At 23.1% G+C, this 17,720-nt stretch overlaps 1 protein-coding gene across 1 annotated transcript in view; it reads left to right on the top strand.

Annotated features, from left to right (window-relative positions):
• The first annotated feature begins 399 nt into the window (after positions 1 to 399).
• Positions 400 to 17,720, top strand: part of LOC113557188 (ras-related protein Rap-1b) — a 156,233-nt gene continuing 138,912 nt past the window's right edge. The window contains exon 1 of the mRNA XM_026962558.1: positions 400 to 611. The gene's annotated coding sequence lies outside the window, so the exon portion shown is untranslated. The remainder of the gene's footprint in view (positions 612 to 17,720) is intronic.

Here is a 17,720-nt window from a genome sequence, read left to right as displayed (position 1 = left end):
TCTTGAGACACATTTTAGTATAAAATAGTTATTTTATTACCATACTAGTTAAAAGAAACAAAAACATATAAACACCTGCCCTGTCTATGGTTTATTCAACGCCAATGTCGTTTTGAGAATACGTTGGATCCACGTTTTTAACGCCCTAACGCCGACGTTTGTCCTGTCGATTAAAATCATGAACATGACATTACGATAGTATTACACTAGGTATTTTGATTCAAAACGAATTCACGATAAACTCGCGCGACCTCTATCTACGTTACAATAAAACCGTGTACCACGCACAATATATAATGTGTACCGTAGCAGCACGGTATTTACCGTGCGTATGTACATGCGGCGGAGGCGGAGTCGCAGTACCTTTAAAGTCTCCGGACTTGCCGGCGTGAACGATAGTCTACCGCTAAACGTTTCGTGCGAATAACCGTAAGGACTGAGTACGGGAGACGATCGGGATATAATATTTGATCGCAGTTAGTATAACGTTTTTAGTTGAATTATTTTATTAGTGTTCGAATTTTTAGTTTTTTTTTTTTTTTTTTTGTTGAACTTTTACCGTTTTGAATAAATTTCATTAATCATCGACACGCTGGAAGTGCTGTTGAAACGTAAGTTGAAATGGTTTTTTTTTTGTATTTATTTATATTGATATTACTCTTAGTAAGTTGATCAGAATCCATGATGGTATTATATATTATAACTGTTGCATAGTAGATAAATATAAAATGAGTTCAATTTTAATTTTGAAAAATGTTGTTTATCGTAAAATCATATACAGCGCAGGTCAAAATAAAAAATTCAGATTGTTATAATTATTTTCAGGAAGTACTATATTGATAAAATCATTAATGGTTAATAATATATACGTATATATATACACATTAAGTATGCTGAGAATAATACTTTCATTTTTTTAATTTTTTTTTCATTATTTAAGGAGTGTCGTGTAATAGTATGGACTTCCTTTTTTTTTTTTTAATGAGAACCAAACTTTTTTACTGTAAATTATTAAGTAAGTAGTTTTTTTGAAAATATTTATGTATACAAACCAAAATTTGAATGAGCTATTTCCGAGTTATTAAAAATGTTTACAGATTATAGGTACTAATCAAACTTCAGAATTATTCTGAATACTTTCAAGTTTTAGAATACTATGTCTTATAAAGTATAAAGTAATGATAGATTTATATTAATAACTATAATTTTCAAGTCACCATGGCCCAATATCTATTATTATGGACATATTACCCTTGGTTTACAAGTTTAATAACTCTTGAACTATTTGTTAAATTTTCGGTTTCACATCTACATTTCCGAAATTATAGTCTGTGTTAATAAATAAAGTATAAATTAGCATTAATTACTTAAATTATTAACGAAAAACAACATGGTACGTATAGGTTGTTGTAAGCTGTCGGGTTTGTCGAGCGTAGTAATAACTACAGGCTTGCGGTTTACGCGTCTCACCTCGATTACCTTTATACAAGTCGCCTACATTATTTATATAAGACGTAGAATGAAATAATTACCAAATTATGTATAAACAAACTTTTTTTTTAATCGTAGTTTGGACGACTTGCGCAAAGACAAAAGAATATTATATTGTTATTTATAATATAATATAATTAAACAATATAGATAAACTATTTTTTTTTTTTTGTGAAATAAATGGAAAATACTGTAAACTGGGTTTGAAAAAATTATACTTAAAAGTAGGTACAACTTGTATCATACTCTGCGACGCCACGTTAAAAACAGTTGTAAATTATATAATAACCATAAAAGGTAAACAACTATATATTTTTTGAAATTTAAAGTTACCGTTGGCAAAAGTTATAATTATAGAGTGATTTACAAATATTATTTTTTCATGGACCAGTAATGCATAATATATTTATCGAAGATATAATATATTATAATAACACGAACTTAAATTTCACAAATGTTTTTCTTTAAAAAAATGTTATTTTCATGTAAACATTGTGACATGTCAACGCAACACAATAATTTATACACATCTTCCGAAAACAATTTTATTAAAAAACAATTACATAAAAAAGAAGTAATAATAATATTAAAATAATGTAATAATAATAAATAATATTATAAATTATTTAATAATAACATATTACTTATAATATTAATATTTAGAGTTAAATATTATTATTTAAATTAAATATAGATATACTTAAATTTATTGTTACTTTTTTTTAAAAAAAATTACACATTTATGCTCCTACATTTGTAAAACTACATTAATGTATTATATAACTATTAACTGCGTTAATCACAGTTGAAAATGTATTTTTTTTTAGTACTTAAATAGTGTATTTTAAAATTACTTTTTGTAATCATCAAGATATTATTACTTGTCAAAATATTTAGTTACTGATGTTATTTCGATAAAAAAATCTTTCTTTTTTTTATTCAAATATGAGATAGATTTTTCAGTTGAATTAAAACATTTCATTGAATTGCATTCGCATAATATTTTAAAATACCTATTTCATGAAAACACTTTTGTCAACATATTGTTAGTGTTTTTTAAATATGTACTATTTTACGCTGATAATTCATTTAAATTTACAACTTTGAAATACTATTATTAGAAGAATGAGGAATAACGATAGTTAAAATTTTATATTATTGCTATTTAAATAGCTTTATTTATTTAATTTCAAGGTTCAAGATAAATTTGATTGAATATTATGTTGTATGACGCCATGACACGTAGGTACTTTGCAAACTAATAGTATTTTTTGTTGTTAAATTGTTTCTTTATAAAACTACATGTGGAAATTTGAAAAGTTTTAGTTAATTGCTGTACCTAAAGTAAATGCGGTTTCCACTTAAACAGATCATCAAAACGTGTTAAAATAATACTTTTGTCTACCATGTTTTATTGTCATATTTATTGTGTTCGGATTCAATAGTGTGATAAACTTAAAAATCAAGATGTACATTTTTATTATATATCCAAACTATACTTTAAGTTCATTCTTACCCTTTAAATTTAATTTAAAAGTTGTGTTAAGGAAGAAACAAAAACTCACATTATTGCCCATTACTTAGGACACACCTCATTAAATCTCCGAAGCAGCTACCTCTTAAATACCTGTACAAGCTGAAATTTCACTTCCTAGTACCTACGTCACAGAATTACTGTTTATTTATAGACTATAGTTTGTTATTCAATAGTATTAACATATTGAACGTTCGTGTAATCTGTATTAATTTTGGAATCATATTTACGTACGAATACTGAATGCACGTACAAAATTAACGTTAAATCGTCAGTCAAGTGATTATACTGAGTAGGATACATTTCCTCTCTAAAACCCTAGTTGTATTTTATTGAATCATTTATCATTATACGTATTACACGACTTCGCTGATTGCAAAATTAAAAAAAAAATATATTTCATGAGGGAAAACATAAATTTGATTAAGTACGTATTTTAATTATTGACTGTAAAATAGAGTTTGATGACTTCAAAATAATAATAACAATAATAAAACATTTAAATACGAATAGTAAAATCTACACACAAAACGCTCACACAAAATGTTATTATTATAACGATTTAATAATTGATAAAAATTAAGCCGCTTAGACCAATGTTCTGCGGAATACCCGAATATATATGTTTTGCCGTCAGATGATTGATGAAACAACACGCGTTACGTCGCACCGGTCTTTCTCTACTCCGTCAATCTTTATTCTATTTTAGTTCAAATTTCCATTATTTCTGGACGCCATCTCGCTATAATGACATCGATTTTATTTTATTTATCGCGACCAATTTATTATAATATGCCACTATTGTGTCCGATGTTGTATTCGTCCCAACTGGATTAACAAATTATTATTAATAATTTCACGTATTTCATGTATTTTGAATAATTAATTTACCTATATAATATATGTTATAATGCTGTCGATATGATGATATAATATAATGTATTGTAACACAACATAACTGTGTTTTTAGAGCTTGTATTATCAACATTTCAGGATTTCTGCATTGTATTTGTGTAAAATTAAAATTGTTTTATTGTAATTACAGTTTAAAATAATTTAAATAAAATCTTTATTATTGCCTACTCTTATAATATTTTCCACAATGTAAATTCAACTATATTTGCAGTAGGTGTGAAAAAGCATTTACATTAAAGATCCTATTGCTTGAATAAAGCATATTTATATTTGAAAGGTGTTATGTTTAAAAAAAAGTAGGAACCGAATTCTCCTAATATTAGCATACGATGCCCTAAAGAATATTTATTTTACATTGATAATAATTATTTTGTAAGATTCCTATAACTTATTTTTCAAATATATATAGTTAATTATTTGTTGAGAAGATATATTTTATAGTGGTTTTAAGTAATATTTTAATTCATTTTGGATAATAATATTATTTAATTAAATTGCATTATTTGGTAAGTAATTATAATTATTATATTAAGTTGGTATGGTACTGTTCTCCATTTTAAAAAATTGAAATTTTATCCTAAATAATTAAATATATAAATAAATAAAAATCTTTATTATTAATAAATTTAGTACTCCCATTGCATATCAAGTATAAAGAGTATGTTGGTACTTAACTAAACTATCGATAGATTAGTTATCAATTGTAAATATGAAACTCTCTTATAGCAATCGCATTAGTTTTCATAATTAATTTCATATAAACGACTCAGTATTAAATTCAATACTAAAGCTGAATAATACAAGTGTATTTTTACTGACGCTTAAAAACATAGAAATATAAGGTAAATAGGATTATGATAGAGACTTTAATATATATTTTTTATTTGAGGAAATACTCTTTAGTGACATATTATATTATTAATCTATAGTGTACACAAGTTTAATTTTTTTTTTTTTTTTTAATATATATATAAACCTAAATGTTTGAAAACATTAATATATTATTCGCTGTATTCAGTTGATTGAGGGTTTTTCTGTTGTTGATAAATTATTGAGGAAATGTCGTTCTGTTGAATATTTCGGGCAGCGGATAATTACGTGCTTATTTGTAAGAAGTGTTTTGATTGTGTCACGTAATGATCTAGGTCCCTTGCTAGTCAGACATGAGTAATTAAAATTCAAGTGTTCTTTTCTTGTGTCTTTTATGATTATTTGTTTTCTCGTGGTGTGAATTTGGATGGATATGCATTTATGTTAATTTTTTTTTGAATTTCCTAAGGTTTGATTTTGTCAGGTTTTAGTATACAATGGTTTCGACATGTTTTTGTTATTAATTTCCATGATTAATTTATTGTGTCTTTAATTGGAATTATATTATGATATATAATTATATGGTATTATGGTATAAAAGACCATCTATATAATATTAAGTATCCCAAAATTGTGGAATGAAAATGACCAGTACAAAAAAGGTGGGTAAATAATCTATACGTCCTAAATGATATTTCGGAGAGAGAAGTCAAGCTGATTGAAGATTATAACAAGCTATTAACTAAAAACGAAACTCAGAAGCAATATTATTTTCTGTAAGTAGTGAGCGAGTGTCGTCAGTAATTTTCAGATTGTAAAAAAAAAATCAACTTATTTAAGAACTATTAAATAATCGTATAAAAATCAATTTTTTACAATCAATTAAATATTTGGTATTTTATCATTTTTATTATGAAATATATAAATACAGTAAAACCTCGATTATCCGGGTTAATGGTGGGGAGGGGGTCACACGAATAAATGAAAATCACAGTTAATCGAGACTTTTTATAATAATTACATTTTTTATTTAATTATAATTAAAAGTAAGTTCATAGGTATAATTTTATAATAATGAAATTTTGAAAATTGTAATTAGAAATATACCTACTATACATAAAATAATGTTAAACATACATCCATAATATTGTATACAACAAGTTATCAAGGCTTAAAATATGAAGTTATCAGTTTTTATTTTTTTATGGTTTGAAATAATTGTCTTTACTTCGTTTCGAATTTTTCTTAAGCCATTAACGTCATTGACAATTTTTGGAAGAGCGTGCACGATTAATCGCAAACACGGATAATTGAGTCACAGATAGTCGAGGTTCTACTGTATATATAATTTAATTTATATAAATCATATCGATAAGTGCAATAATTTTTTGATAAAACTCAAAAACGACAAAAAACTTCAAAATTATTTAGCCCTCTTGGAGCATACGACCCTTCACCTCCTGGTGAGTAATTATGACTAAATTTAACTTAAATGATTCTCTTATACTAATGAACTAAATTAAGGGGTGAGAAATTAAAAATATTAATTTTTTCCTTCATATCTGATTAAGGGCCACCGTAGTAGTATCCATATAAAAATATTGTATTATTATACAATTTAGGATACAGTTTAGTTTATTTAATTTATCTAAATACCTATATTTAAACGAATACTGGCTATAAAATATGTTCTTTTAATATAATTAAATGTTATCTATATGGTATTATACAACTACAACTTTGAATAAAAAAAATTATACATTAAATTCTCAGACAAGTATTTTACCTTGGTTTTACAATTAAATATGCATTGTATCAATTATCTATCAAAAAAAAAAAAAAATTATAAAGATCAAATTTTAATGGCAAAGATTAAACAAATTTAACTTTTCAAAAATTTTAATACCAATAGAAATGGTTGTGATTGTAAGAAAAAAAATTAAAAATTAAAATATATAATTACAACTGGAAAAAAGACATATGTTGTAGACAACTAAAATCTATGGAACTTTAGAATCGTGACCGCAATCAATTTAATATTTGATATATGGTAGTATTTTTAAAATATAGTTTCACGGTCATTCCTCATTGCATCAAGACTAAAATATTTTAACTAAAAAATTGACAAATTTTTGATGTGTTTTTAATTAAATAATATCTTAACAAATTAAAAAAAAGAGACTTAGAAGATTTTCACTCAAATTATCATAAATATACCGCTGTTTCGTGTGTTATTTTTAGATTATTTTAATGGGCGTCGTTTATACTAAAAGTTTTCAGTTGTTAAATTTATTATTTGGTATGAGAGTAATTTTTAAATTTAAATTTTGAATAGAAAAATAAATTGTGTACTTGATTTTGAATCTTAATAAATTGAAAAATAATCCAGGTTGGAAATGTGATAACTATTTACTCATGGATTTTCGTTCTAGGTTCAAATAATTAATCACGGTGCCAATATATTTTTTGAATACTGATACTTCAGTAAATCTGATCAGTATTAAATCATTTATTAGGCAAATATTTATTTTACTTGGAATATAAGGTAATATATTTGGTGGGGTTAAAGTATATCTACAACTTAAAAAAATAAAGTCAAATACAAATTAAAAGTATTACTTTTTAATGACAACTGATACATTTAATGACAAAATTCAATGATAATATTAAAGAAAGTGTATTATTTATATGGCAATAACTTATAATAGTATTATCAAAAAATAAAAATTATGAATTTATTTGAAAAGTATACTAAAATTGATGAATGAATTAACTATTATAGGTTGTTTGATTCACTGACTTATGATAAATAAGAAATCAACTAAAACAAGATAATCATTAGATGTAAAATCAAATATAAATTTTAAATTTATGTTATCACAATTCATTGTACCTATAAAATAGAAAAATTCAATATTTTAATCACCTGAATGTGAATAAGAATCTACGGTCAACGCAAGTAAACTTCTGTTATTTTTCAGAACAATAGATTTATTTTAATGATTAAGATTATTAGCGGATAATGGTAAAAAATGTCTAACTTTATATATATTTAAAATCACGTTGTAGCTAATTATCGATAATTTCGAACATGTAGTATGAAATGTGTAGTATGTACATTGTACATATTATGTAGTAGTATGATTACAGTAGAAAAAATATGTTTGGCTATTGATGTAAATTATATTTATGTTACCTATTTAAAAGTCGAGGAAAACCGACTATTTTTGTTTTTATTATCATAAAGTTTTGATTTTAGGATCGATTTTGCCAAGCAATTATTTAGCAATTAAACGAACCATTTAATTTAATCCGAAATGTATCTTTTTTTATGAATCCAAAATGTGTCAGTGCCTATTGTTTTATTAATGTTATCTCTATATCTATAAAATGTTAAATTGATATATTTTATTTATTTTTTGAGAATATAATGTTCTATGAAGGACAAAAGTATAGTTATTATTACGCATTCAACATTTACAATTCCATAAAGTGCCGTATACGAACAAACTGTCGTAATGTATGAGTTAATTCTATAATATGTATTAAAAATTCTCCCGATTTCTTCAACGAGTCTGTATTGGTTCTTTGCGTTGTCATGGAGTAGTTTTTACGTAAATGCATTTGTGTATATGTTTGTAGTAAGTATTTTATTTTAAGAGTAGGTAACCAATAGTACCAACCTATTTGGTTACGTTTTATTTACAAAAAAAGTACTATTGTTATAATTTTAATTTATGGTGAATTTATTAATCTGTGTAATCAATATAATGCGTAATTCATTAATAGAAGTAATTTTATTTGAAAACGTTTTAAAAGCCAATAGCAATTATTATGTTTTACACATTATACAATTATTATTATAACAGTTTGCGCATAATTATAGGTCTTATGATTAAATATGATATACGGGGAAATTTATTTACCTATTGCTTTTATATAAATATACAATTTAGGAATGAAATTAGCTTACGACAAAACAATATTTGATTTAAAAAGATGATTGAAAACAATTTTTTTGATTATGAAAATCATTTAATTAAAGAAAAAGTTTGATTACTGAAAAAGTATTACTATTTTGTGTATTTAACCTATATGATTTTTTTCTAAAAAACTTCAGTTTTCGCCTCGCAAAAATACCAACTACCTAAAACTCCAATGTTTTTACCTTTGATAATCAGAATATTTTTTCTTCTTGAAAAATCGTCATTAGATACACAAAAAAATATTACTATAAAAACAATACATCCATCTCTTAAAATCTAACAGCATAAATAAATAAAATATCAATATAATTTTAACAGCTGAAATTTTTGTTATTGTTTATTACAATAAAATATAATATGTAAAAAGAGCTAGATGAATTCCTATTGGAAATTGGATACTTGTCTCATATCATTTATCTAGATATTGGATTGTAGTGTGTTTTATTTGTTATATAAAATGTAAAATCATTTTAAGTATTAAAATTCTCAAAAAAAAAAAAAATAATAAAATAAAATAAATTATAAATACAAATTTAAATCATTAAATTAAGTCTTTCATCCGTTTATTTCAGTACCTAAAATGTTATGTAGTATTTTATAAAAATACCTACTGGCTACTAACTATATTTCTTACTATTTAATCGAAAAAAAATATAATATAATATTGTGAATTTTGGTAGTATAGGTACATATATTATTAATGGCACATGGTTCCCAACTTCAATATTACATAAAAATTGATTATATAAAAAAAAAAAAAAAAAACTATTTCAACGGAATATAAGTTTAGTGAATAATAATATATATATATATATATATACATATTTTTAATTAAGTTATACGGAAATTGTTTAAAAAAGAAAAACTTTTGTATTTTTGTAAGTTAAAACAACAAAAGTAAAATTCGTCAAAATATGTAGTATAATAATCTTTCTAAATATAAATAAATATTATATAGTTTTAAATAATTTATGAATACACTTAATATATTATTTATACAAGGAGAAATTTAGATCTAACACTAAATTGTAATTAAAAATTGTTTTTTTACTCAAACACTTGAATCTGATTTGATCTTCACTTTTTACAAATTTATTATGTAGTACGTCATTATGATGAAACCTAAAACCAATTTTTACTGACAATATTAGAAACTAGAATACTAAATATAACAGAAAAATTTAGTTTGCTTTTCTTTTAAAAAAAATGATCAAACCGGATCAAATATCAAAATATAATGATGTCGAATTTTAAGAATACACGGTGTATAATAAATACATTTTTACATTTTGTCATATATATGTTTCTAATAATCAAATTTCCAATTATATATTTTTCGATGTAATAACTATATCAGGTAATTAATTGAAATCGAAATAAAAAAACCAGATATTTTTGTTTAACTTGTTATGTATTACATATTTATATAGATATTAAATTTGTGTTAGATAATATTATAATATTATTAGTTTAACACTATACTATAAGTAACGAAATACAATATACGAAATTTAACATATTTTTTATTATATTTCATATATTTTTAGAAATTTCAATATTATTCAAATATTCTAAAAAATATTTATAATTTGATTATTCTTATTGCACAATAATGCCTGGATATTTTACATTTTGGGTAACTCTTAAGACCGTAGGCCGTAGCATACTTAAAAATGTTTATTTTTTTTTCAAAAAATGTCTGTATTTAAGGACTATAATATAATAGTATTAATGTTTTATTAATGTTTATAACTTTTTTTTTTAATTAAACACGAGTGACTCAAATGTAATTATAAAAGTAGAACACCGTTGACTGCAATGAAGATCTGTCTACTTTTGAAAAATAAAAAAGTAAAATAAAGTATATTATAAGATTAATATCACTGACGCAATGAATTAAAACTTGACTACTTTCATTAAGAGTAAATATTGGCGACTCCTATTACCTAATTTAATATTAGGCCATAATATTTATAATGTGATATTTTTGTTTGAATAAAACCTAAGCATAATTATCAATGTATTTTTTTTTTTATATTAATTTTAAACAATCAGTAAAACTATGTTTTATTAAAATAAAAAATTAATATTCATAAATATTTTAACGTTTGAAACGAAGATACATTTATAAATATACATATTTATTTTTGTAGATTAAATGATCAATATAGTTTTTAAATAAGAAGTATTATCATACATATAAAATTATAGATTAAAAGTTTTACATGGATTAACTTTAGTTCAACGGATTATAAGACTGCGGATATTGAAACCTTATCATTGTTATAATTAGAAATGATGCTGATAATTTAATAACGGCTATTGTTTTAAAGATAGATTGTAAATACGCTTATTTAACTGTGTACTACTAAATGCTAAATATTAAGAATAAATAAATAAACTTGTAAACAACTATGACGCCTTGTTCAATTTAATTATTAATTCATTCCCTACGCGGTATTAACGGAAGTGGTAAATTAAATTGTATTTGAAGAATGTGAGATTTTTGTTGGTCATATATCGATTATGCAATGAGTAATGATTATTAATTGCACCACGAAAATCAGGACTAGAAAAGCTGTTTTTAACCCTCCGAGGAAAATGAAAAAGCCGATAAGTTGTTTAAAAAAAAAAAAAAACATTGACTGAGTTATTAAGATTCAAGAAAATTTTACAAGTTATTTGAATTAATAATAGTAATCATTGCTTACATGGTCGATAAATGAATAATTAATATTCAATTACTTCAAATAAAGTATAATTTACCACTTGCGTCAATACAATTTTTAGAAAACTTTTGATTCTTTATTAGTAATCGAATTAATTTGAAATAATTTTAATATGGTATTCATTTATATCATAACATAATGATTATTTGATGTAATTACATTCAAAAATAAATCACGGATTGATAAATTTATTTCATATTTTTATGTTTAGAAATGAGAAATTGAAAACCTACACTTACGTATGTATGAATGAATATTATGTATGAACTTATATATGCGGTATGACGTTTATTGCTTTAATCATAACATAATAAAATAAATTAAAAATCAAATAGAGAAAATTTTTATGGGAAATTCACGCGAAAACTACTTTTATCGAAGACATTGTTGTGCATTCATACTTGCAGCGTGAGTAAATATTTTGAGTGTAAATATTTCAATGATTATACCAATCTTGAAAATAATTCTCACGAATACCATTAATTGACAAATAGATTTGTATAATTTCATTTTTTTTTTTTTTTTAAACAGAATACAAACATCTATGCGTCTATTACAACAATTAGAAACCCTTACTCATCTAAATTCAATTTCAAGGCATAGTGAATTCAATTACTGTCATCAAACAAAAAACGCATCTTACCGTTGTGTACATTATTATTTTGACCATTTTCCATTCTTGTCTACGTTACAGTTAAGTCTCTTGCGTGATTTCTCTTAGTCTATAGATCAAAGTCAAATCACTTAGTAAACATTTTTGAAATTCGATATTTTTTTAAATTAGTTTTTTTTCTACACACAGATTTATTGTGTGTACCAATCAGTTGTGACAGTGTCTTACGTAAAAAAATAAAATAAAATAATTTATACTTAGTTTACGTATTTGTTTTATTGTACTTGGAGAATGGTAGAAACGCATAACTGAATAATAATTTACACGGGTGAGAAAAATCTATTTTATGATGTATGAAAAGACATTTTATAAATTATAGTAAATACAATACTATACATAATATTATATTTTTAGTGTTAATATAATGCATATTTATGGTAATATAATATTCATTATATTTATATATTATTATGCATTGATTTAATCGATAATTATTTCAAAAAGTTGTAATTTAAAAAATAAAATAAAAATCCAAGGTTTTAGTATAATATATTTATTATAACTGTAGTAAAAACTTAAACAAAATAAACTTATTTTTTTATGTGTTGACTTTGATTATTATCGTCATATTATATCATGAACCAAAACTGTTAACGCTTAAGAATATTTTAAAGTGCACAACATAAACATTGCATTTATTACAGTGAAATGTTTTTTGTAATTGATTATTTTATTGGTTTCAGGTGTATTAATTAAATAATGCAAGGAGTTAAATTATATAAACAAAATATATGCCTAATTATAATACATACAATTAATACATTTAAAACAAACTTTTTATTTTTATTTATTTATTTTAAGTTAACTCAAGCATAATACAATTATTATAATTTATACGCATAAGCTATAAACACAGGGCAAATTTTTATATAATATTTCAATGATAGATATGCTATTTATATAAATTATGAGTGATGACTAAAAATATAAGTTTCGTAAGAAGTTTTATCATCAATTTTTTTTTATTCAAGTTATAAGAACTACATTTTTCCAAATATTATGTTGTTGTTTTTTTTTTATTGAAATTATATTTAATACAAAAAAAAAAAATAAATAAATAAAATAACTAAGTTACAAAATTATTACTGTATAATACAATATAATTGTATTAAAGTGAAAATAAAACAAATTTATTAAACTATAATAACAAAAGTCAACTTTATTAGTTTTAAATTAAAATGCAAACAACGTGATAGTTTTTTTTATATATATATGTATATATAACAAGCCATCCGGTGTCTGGCTATCCAATTTTAGCACCTATGAGATATGTTTAAATTGTTATTATTATTCAAAACCAATTTTATTTTATTTTATATTTTAATTTATTCTCGATAAAAATTGCCATATTAATAATATTGTGTATTTTGTTTTAAGGTAAATAAACCTGTACCATACGAATATTCCATTATTAATAATTGTTATTGTGGTGTTTTATAATAGCTTTATAATTGTCGTATAATTACCTTTTTTTTTATTATTATTAATAGACTATAATACAATTTATGTATAATGTACATTAAATAAGTTATATAATAATACTTAGTTAAAAATTGTATATTAAAATATAAAATGAATAGAAATTGAAAATCAATTATAATATTATATCGATTTATAGTGTGACTATAATGAGAATAAGTGAATAATTAAAATCTTATAACAATATTATAACATCAATTTACAAAAATAATATAAATATTATGATTATTGAATAATTATTTTTTCATACTAAATTGTGATATTTGATGATAATCTTTTAAAAATTTTATAAAATAAGTATGTACATTACAATAAAACAGCATTTATGGAATATGAAGTGTAATATAATTTGCATATCTTAATTTAAACGTAATTTTTTTTTTAAAAGCTTTATGTTTTCGCGTGTGAAGTGATGTTCATATTTTATATGTATTTTGGCACTTAAAATATTTTAATAATTCAGATATCTTGAACCATTATTTGGACGATTGTTTGAAGAATATATGTGCATCACTGCTTTGTTTTTAACGACTCTAAATAAAATTCGGTTAGTTATGTAATAGATTTTTGGTTTGAACCGTTAATGGATTTACATTAATTTCCCATTAGTACCACTAAAAACGAATCTAAAGGAAAGCTGAGCAATCTAAAAATAACCTAAGGGTTCTGATACGAAATTAACATAATATTAAATTTCATGATTGGACAAGATGGTTATACACGAATATAGTTCATGTTGAAATTAATTTTAATGTAAATTTAGACAAATAAATTTAAATTGGAAAAAAAATAATAATTTCTATACGAATTTGTATTTAAAATAATTCAATATTTTAATAATTCATTTATAACACTTTATTTGAGTTATTAACATATGTACATATATCTTATCATTCACTGTTACCCGTTACTGTTTCCTCACTGGATATTTCCCCATCTAATTAAATTCTCCGTAATATGTTTCCGTGTCCGTACAAATGTTTAAAAATTAAGCTATTTGTATACCATGAAATATCATCATTAAAAAAAATAATACAAATGTATGCTTAGCGGTTCCAAATTACGTCCATAAAAATTTGAAACAGATTGAGAATTATGATGTTAATATATTATTAATTACCTAGTTAAAAACTAACATTTAACCGCAATTCATTTTTAAAAGCAATTAAATTTAAAAATTGTAAAATATAGTTTACCAAAAATATTATATTGTGTATATTACGTAACGTGATTAGATTCATAATTTAATAAAAACCATTAAGTTATATAGTAGTTTACAATTGAAAATGTAATCACGTTTTGATACAAGGAATCTGAAATTGTACTCAACTACCATATTATAATATTAATATCGTTATTTGTTTCCGTATTTTAATAAATAAATTGACATTTCACGTCGTGAGAATATTGCAGACAACTATGTTGAAATATTTTACTATTTTTTTTTTTTTTTTTTTATTGAATACATAATATTTAATTTAAAACACATAATTTTTTGGAACAATATGGAAGACAAGTATCGGCTATAAAAATATAAAAAACATTAGTTATATTTACTTTATTTGATTTGCGTGAATAATTTCAATGGTGTACAGAAGTCGTTGTCCCAAATGAGAGTTGCTACAAGGATTTATTATTTATCACACTTTTTAAATATTGAAAAATATTTTATTGCTATGTAGAATTAATAATGTTGATATATTATATTTTAATAACCCAGTTCATTAAAGTGTTATTTTATAAAATTATAGTTAATATTACTTAAAAAATATGAATAATAAACCTGCGGAAATAACAATATTTATAATGGTTTTTCGTCCTGAAATTATTTTGTTTGAGATCATACAGATGCCTTTACCATATTTTATTATTATAGTAATTATTATTTAGATGAATCGTTAGATGTCAGATTACTCAAAAAAAAAAAAAACTAAATAAATTATTAAGTTAATGAGCTTTTTTAACAGCATTTTAAGATTAATTTAAAACCGAAATAAATTATGTATAATATTTAATTTGTGATAAAATAGTTTCCAAAACATCAACCACATAATTAACAAATTAATATACATTAAAATTGAAACTCAATAAACTTGAAAAATTATTTTATTATAATTTATTACGTGTCCAATTTTTTCCATGAAATTTGATATATATTATACTCATGTATATAAGTATTTCGTAGAATTAGAACTTCACTGTATATTATTATTAATAATGTTTTGTTTATTTTAATAAAATAAGCAAAGTCAGGATGCCAAATAAAATATAATAAACGAGATATTATTTATAGATATAGAAATTTTCATCAGATGATGATATTAAAAAAAAAAAAATAAAAATGAATGAGTAATTGATTCTCTATTAAGTTTATAAATGTCAAAAAACTAATTTATCAATCTGATTTTTAAATCACCTGCCTACTGGTATAAAAATTATGTAAATAATACAATATTCTGTATTCAATTCACTGAATTTATAAATTGTTGGTCTGTTATGAAAATATAAGTTTAGTGGATAGTATTAGAATTATGCTAAAAATGGAGACTTAAATTAATTCAATACGTATTAATTAATTAACATCGATATAATACAAAACTATAAATGTAAAATACAGTTTCAAAAATTAATGTTTTGCGCATCAATAATTGCTAATCTAATTTTGGGTCCTCACAGTTTATGTATTGTTTAGATTAATAAAATATATTATATATATATATCAACTATATGTCTATATAATACGAGTCCAACGTAATCATTTAATTTATTTCACTGATATTTTATGTGTATGATAATGTGTTGAAAAATAATATAATTTTGTTATTATAATAGTAAAATTATATGTACACAGCGTTTTAGAAAGTATATTAGAATTAAGTCACATAATATATTAGTAAAAAATTATTTTATAATTTTTACTTTTTAAATTAGTTCTAGTATTGCGTTATAATAAGTTAAGTATTTCATCGAAATAATTTATTATGGTAAGGCACCGTTTGTCACTGACTAGTAGATAGTGATGAATTCGAACGACTAAAAAATCTAAAATATTATGATAAGATAATTCCACTGTGCTGCGGATCCACCCACGTCGCCTAAGGATCAAAATAATATTGTTAACTCGAAGCAAGGTCTACGCCCAAGCCGAGGTCCATTAGAGCACACTGTGCTTGATGTTATTTTTTAGTTTTTTCCATTTCGCCTCTGGCTTCTACTCCACGATTGGCCCGATGTTTTAGTTTTTTTTTTGTTATTACATCACAGCAGAAAACTCTCGCCCGTTTTATTTTAAAAAATAATCTCAATTTATTTTCTGTGGTTAACTGTTCATCGTGCCGAGACTGTTATCGTTATTTTATAATTATTACCAATCCAGGGTCGATAATTCAGCATGTTTTTATATTTTTCGATTTTTAAATGTTACGTTTAATTACGACTGTTAGCAGTATTAAAAATATCAGTGGAGCAAAAAATCATCCTAAATAAAATAAGAAATTATATTGTAAAAAAATAATAAGTTATAATATTACTTTAGATTTTAGAATCGTTGTTAAAGAAAGGATCAATTTGTCGAAAGATAGTTAATAAATCATAAAAGTTTTAATTAACCTAACCGTCCTAACCTATTTTAAGATTTTTTGGAATTGTTATCATAGAATGATTTTTATTTGAAATTGTTGTAGAATGTGTAAAATGTTTGCTTCTCCATGCAATAATTAAGATTAAAAATCAGTATTTAGAGTATCATTAGAAGTGTTATTAGGAATTATATGTCATGCAATTTTAAATTTTATTTAGATTTGGTTTTTTGGCATAACCTCAAAGTTGAAATAGAAAAAGGCTTCAGTCGTTATTTGTAAATGAGCATATTAGTTTTTATTTTTTACGTATAAAGTTGTTAATATACAAGAACTTACTATTGTTAAAACGAATTTACTTAACATAGTAATATGACGTACTTAGAATACTATTTTTATTTTATATTTTTATTAAAATTAAATTTTTGATTATTTAAAGCCTACTTATATAAAAACTATAAAATAGTTGACCTCTAATGAACAAATAGTTTTATTTTCAAAATAGTTAGATGTGATACGGTATAA

This window comes from Rhopalosiphum maidis, chromosome 4, assembly GCF_003676215.2.
Source record: "Rhopalosiphum maidis isolate BTI-1 chromosome 4, ASM367621v3, whole genome shotgun sequence".
Lineage (NCBI taxonomy): Eukaryota > Metazoa > Arthropoda > Insecta > Hemiptera > Aphididae > Rhopalosiphum > Rhopalosiphum maidis.
The sequence above is the reverse complement of the archived record's forward strand: the minus strand, read 5'-3'. Positions and strand labels throughout refer to the sequence as shown.